General features: G+C 55.1%; 1 long non-coding RNA gene across 1 annotated transcript in view; it reads right to left on the bottom strand.

Annotated features, from left to right (window-relative positions):
* LOC115247884 (uncharacterized) overlaps nucleotides 1-5565 on the bottom strand; it is a 9645-nt gene extending 4080 nt beyond the window's left edge. Inside the window, exons 1-2 of the long non-coding RNA XR_003886950.1 lie at nucleotides 5355-5565; nucleotides 4897-5028 (exon numbers count right to left, since the gene is read on the bottom strand). This is a non-coding gene — a long non-coding RNA (uncharacterized lncRNA). The remainder of the gene's footprint in view (nucleotides 1-4896; nucleotides 5029-5354) is intronic.
* Nucleotides 5566-5964: the final 399 nt, after the last annotated feature.

Genomic DNA, 5964 nt, shown 5'->3' with positions numbered 1-5964 from the left:
ACTTCAGACACCAAACATTAGCATGTGTGCAGGCTTCAGTGGGGGGGGGGGGGGGGGCGACTATATTGATCCCTTACGTAAGCGGTCCCTTGGGTTGCGCAACATTCGGGATCCCGGGGACACACACCGAGGCGTTCCCGAACTTCGCCTCCCATCTCCGTGTGGACCGTTGGGCTAATTAAGCGCTCGCCGCACGCTTTGACCAGCGCGGTTTCACGCCGCCGCCTCAGCAAACCCGCCACAACACCTGGGAGGTCTCGCCAACGTCACGGCGACCTTTGACGCAGCGGAACCAAGGTCAAAGGTCAAACAACCTGCTCCCATTTTATGTCACACCAGCTTCATTGCTGTATTTTACTGGTTGATATTCCGTCTCTCCGGACCTCCTCCTAACCTGACCCCCCCCCCAGCATCATTGTACAGCAGAGAGAGATAAAATGAAGGGAAAATAAAGAGACGTGGAGCCCCCCCCCCCCCCATGTAATGAGGGTCATATTGCTCCGGGCTGTACAGGCAGGAAAAATAATTTAATTCATGAAGGAGGGCGGAGCAGCAGCTTTCCATATCAAAGGGGATTGGGAGCATTTTGTTTGAAAGGCACATTTTGAAGAATTCCACAAATTCAATATTCTCTTTCTGATTAAAATTCAATGCATCTGCCCCCCCCGACGCACCCCCCCCCCCCTCCCCAGACGCGCCGCCCCCCCGACCAAAGGTGCTGGCTGCGCATCCTTCAGGCCATCGCCGCCTTCAAGTGTTAAGTAGGAGTCTGGGGGGGGGGGTTACAACAAAAACAGAGAGGGAAAAACCCAAATCCCACATGGGGGGGGCAGAGCTCATGTTTTAGGTTTGATCTTTTTCTGTGCCACTGCGGCTCCTCCACGGGACGCCACCGCCGCCAGATCAGACGCATTAAGGAGATAATTGTCCCCCCCCCCCCCCCCCCCGGTTGGACGGGTCATTATCGGAGCCGGTGCACAGAACTCAAACGGGAGCGTGGACGGAGGCTGCAGCGGGCTGGTCATGCTGAGCTCGCAAGCTGTGCACGGCACCCCTCAACAAACAGGACCCCCCCCCCCTCTCTCTCACCCCTCTCCCCCCCCCCCCTCCCCGATATGCATTGGATTGCAGCAGGACCAGAGCGTTAGCAAAGTCCTTTACTTTTGTTTTGAGTTCCGCGTCCAAGGCTTCCAAGTCCCGATGGGATTGGATCATAAACATCGCAAAAGCAAGAAGATCACCCCCCCCTGACACACACACACGCGCCCCCCCCCCCCCACCCACACACACACACATACACGCGCCCCCCCCCCCCCCCCCCCCCCCGTCTTGGCGCTCACCTTAGCAAACCCATCAGTTTGCCTTTGGCGTCAATTGTGTATCCATGCAAACAAAAGACACCTTTTCTTGTTTTAACCCTTTTGTTTTGGCGGGAATCCTGTTGGAGCCAGTTAAAGCAGCAACATACAGGCAGGTGAAGGGAAGCAACCCCCCCCCCCCCCCCCCCCCCCACCACCAACCCCCCCCCAGCTCAACGTGTGTCTTTATTTCCGCACACAATCGAGTCCTGATGGGATTAGCCATTGTGTTTACAGCTGCAGTGGGAGGATTAGGGATGATGGGAGGGAGGACGGCGGTCCGGCCAGCTGCACGAACGCCAGCGAAGGAAGTCAACAACCCCCCCCCCCCCCCCCCCCCCCCCCCCCCCACCACCACCACCACCACCACCAAACCCCCCAGCACCAAGGATCAACAGCTGATTGCTCGAATCTGCTTCCGGGATGTTCCGATATCCTTAAATCTGAGAATAAAGTGCGTTTTTCAGCTGTGCTGCTCATGTGGCAGGAAAACGAGATGCACACAGCAACCTGTCACACACACACACACACACACGCCGCTCGTACAATCACACGGGGCGCGTGTACGGAAACGGGGGGAGGCGAGCCGTGACTGTCAGAAGTGACACGTGATGACTGGGTTTGCAAGACACACCATTATCACAGCACCTCGGGCGCGCACGTGCGCGTGCGTGATCACCTTGTGTGCGAGGGAGGGAGGAGGACCGGCGTCATGGGAACAACGCTGCTATTACTCCTTCGCTCCGAACTGGTAATTTACCGGAATCCCAGCAGGTGTCACAACCGCGGCGACGCGCTGTTCAAAGGCTGCCACGTTTGTCTTTCAGGTGGAACCACGAGAAGAGGGAGACGCGCTCAGTTATGGGGGGGTGGGGTGGGTGTGTGTGTGTGTGTGGGGGGGGGGGGTTGCGTCATCTCCCGGGGCTCCGTGCACGTCGCACCGAGAGGAGAGGATGTCTGACGTGGCGCCTGATTAACGTTGACACTGTCCAGACGTCCTGTGCCAGCGCAAAAACTGCCATCAGTGAGTGTGTGTCTGAGCTCTGGGGAGGTGTGTGTGTGTGTGTGGGGGGGGGGCTGTGATTCACACTGCTGATGGAGAGAGAGAGAGAGAGCGAGCAAGAGAGAGTCATTACCAAGCATGCTCACATCACATCACCCCCCACCATCCTTCATTACAGCCCACACCACCCACAGAAATAAGAGCAGATCTGCATTCAGCCACACACACACAGACACACACACACACACACACACACGCACACAGCAGCGTATAAAAGGAGCGGCCCCCTGCATCAGGGTGTCAGGAGAGCTTATCCGTAATGGGCAGAGCAGGCTGCAGCAGTGAATCAAGCACTTATCCTGTGTAACAGAGTCCCGGTTAGAGGAGGCGTTTCTCAGAAAGTGGTTAAAAGCTTCTGCAAATGATCACGTTTCAGCATCTGAGTCCTGATTCAGATGCAGAGGTCACAGCATCTGATCCCTCCGGCAGAGAGAGACTTGTTCTGCTGGAAATGCGGCACAGCTACCTGCGCCGTGGTCCCAAAGCAGCCCGCCTGCAGCAGCACGGTAGCAGCAGCACAGTAGCAGCGGCACGGTAGCAGCAGCACAGTAGCAGCAGCATGTTAGCAGCAGCATGTTAGCAGCAGCACAGTAGCAGCAGCTCAGTAGCAGCAACACAGTAGCAGCAGCACAGTAGCAGCAGCACAGTAGCAGCAGCATGTTAGCAGCAGCACAGTAGCAGCAGCACGTTAGCAGCAGCACAGTAGCAGCAGCTCAGTAGCAGCAGCACAGTAGCAGCAGCATGTTAGCAGCAGCACAGTAGCAGCAGCATGTTAGCAGCAGCACAGTAGCAGCAGCACAGTAGCAGCAGCTCAGTAGCAGCAGCACAGTAGCAGCAGCATGTTAGCAGCAGCACAGTAGCAGCAGCATGTTAGCAGCAGCACAGTAGCAGCAGCTCAGTAGCAGCAGCACAGTAGCAGCAGCACAGTAGCAGCGGCACAGTAGCAGCAGCACAGTAGCAGCAGCATGTTAGCAGCAGCACAGTAGCAGCAGCACAGTAGCAGCACAGTAGCAGCAGCTCAGTAGCAGCAGCACAGTAGCAGCAGCATGTTAGCAGCAGCATGTTAGCAGCAGCACAGTAGCAGCAGCATGTTAGCAGCAGCACAGTAGCAGCAGCTCAGCCTCCACATGCTCCTGAAAGCTTTGGCGTGCAATTACTAAATTAGTCGAGAAATTAATTTCGACCCAGTGAACTGACACAGAAACGCACTGAACTGCTAATCTGGGAGCAGGAGGGCTAAAAATCCTCTGGAATTTAAATTTTAATGGATTAATGATGTCAGGGCTCTCCAGTGGATGGAGCGGGCTGTAGCACAAAGTAACTCCGGAGGAATTAAATTGCTTGCAGGGTGTGTGTGTGTGTGTGTGTGTGTGTGTGTGGGGGGAGGGGGGGGGGGGGTGCTTCACTGTGGGGCAACCGATGCCGTGTTGTTGCTAACAGCACATACGGTGACACAGCAACCACGTCAGCGGCGGATCAGTCAGCGCACATTGATTAGTGCACAACCAAAATAATTCTGGTCGTGATTCACCCTCCACACACACACACACACACACACACACACACACACACACACACACACACACACACACACACACACACACACGGCCGAAGGCAGGATGCTCAATTAATCACTTTTGGCAGCAGGAAGTTTAGGATGGATTCCTTTTTTTGTCTTTCAGAGAGACTTTTGTTGGTATCTGAAAGATTGTGGCGATCACTCAGGTTGACTAAAAGAATCGGATTTGCAACAGCGAGATGTAATTATTGTCGTCTTTAATCAGCTTTCCAACCAGACTGTGGAAATTCCAAAGGACGGAGGATTAAAATCTATTCGACTGTCAATATAAGAAAAAAAGGGGTTTTAACAGACTTATCAGCAGACATTTGCAGACGTGACGGCTTAAAGTTCCACCGCAGATGCATTGTGGGATGTGAAAACACCGAGGAGGCGTTTACGCCACAGGGTTTTTCAAAATAAGAGCACGGAAACCTTCAGATTAAAAGCACCTGTTTGACTGATTCATCCTCCCCACGCCGGAGTTGAAGGGGACGGCCAAATATAACCTTGCTCACAGGGGCAGGCGTGCAGTCGACCTGGCCCCCGCCCCCTGCTTTTCTCACCTGACACGCGCCTCCCCAGGGGAGGTGACAGGGGTCGGGGGACGATGGTGGGCCCGATGCAAAAAGCAGAGGCCCCTGGGGAGAAGCTGTGACAAGCAACAACGCCGCCACCGCCATCATCATAATCACCACATCTGCTAAAGGACCCCCATCTCTTCCCATGCGTAACCATGGCGACAGCTGAAGCATGAGGGGAGGGGTGGGCTGACCTTAAGGTCGCTGCAGAGTCCGAGTGGCCTTCAAACCGTCCATAGCTAAAGTTGGTGGTCGCTACAAAGCACGAGCGTATTAAACGCCACCTAGTGGCCGATCCGGATGCACCAAAACACTAATATTACAATTACCACTGACCTGAGGCAACTTGTGCTGGTGGGGCATATCAGCAGGGGTATCAAAAAGAGCTCCAGGATATCGGAATCTCCAGAGCCATATTTACCATATTCACCATGGGGGCCAAACCACGGGTCAAAGTTCAGCAACGTCCTGTGGACGCGGATCATAAAACTGTTATTAGAATAGGTCGAAGAGGGCACCAATGGGGCGTCGTTCAGATGAGAACAAGCATTTTTATTTCATGACCGCGCTGCCATTATCCACCATTTCACGCGCCCCCACCGCCGTGTTTTATTCTAATCGTCCACCAATAATTCATAAATGACACCAACTGCCGCCATTAACATTCCATGTTAGCTGCATGCGGGTTGTGCGGTGCGCTGCTGAGCTTGGTGCCCGTCTTCCCGGTGTATTTTAGGGGGGGAAAAGGAGTTGAAGAGAATTAAAAACGAGCGTAAGGGCTCGCGGAAGGTTACCTCTGGCATCTGGGTTGTGACTCATTCATCAGCAGGAGAAAGGTTAGGCTACACGCACGATCACTCTTTCCTGCGGGGCTGAAAGCTGCTGTATTTAGTCAACATGTCACATCTCATCTGCGCCGCGACCGTGCGGGCTTTGCGTGACCCCGCCGACGCGCACTCAATACTGTGCGTCCCTGTGAACGCGGAGGGGTTGCGCGGGAGGGACTAGGACATTATTACCCCTCACACGTCCCGGGATTCTGTCTGAAACGAGCCTCGAACGCGTTTCCGTGACGCATCAGGCAGCAAATCTCAGAGGACAGAGACGCGCACGGGAGAGGAGCGCGCGCAACATCAGGCAGAAGGCTCCCCCGGGGGGGTGCTCTTATTCATGTATATGCATCTGCAGCCCGGGGCTGATCAAATGTGGCACGTCTGTTGCGGCTTTTTTGAATGGCTGCTTCGACCCCGCACACGCGGGGGGAGAGTCGGAGCGTGCGCGGCCGAATTGATTCCAAGTGGCTGCCAACATCTTCGCGGTCCCGCGCGCTAAACGGCCCCTGTCAAGACGCCACATCGGCTCAGGCATGACGACGACGTAACGGCCCCCAAATCCCAACTACGA

This window comes from Takifugu rubripes, chromosome 22 (genome assembly GCF_901000725.2).
Source record: "Takifugu rubripes chromosome 22, fTakRub1.2, whole genome shotgun sequence".
NCBI classification, from domain to species: domain Eukaryota; kingdom Metazoa; phylum Chordata; class Actinopteri; order Tetraodontiformes; family Tetraodontidae; genus Takifugu; species Takifugu rubripes.
The sequence above is the reverse complement of the archived record's forward strand: the minus strand, read 5'-3'. Positions and strand labels throughout refer to the sequence as shown.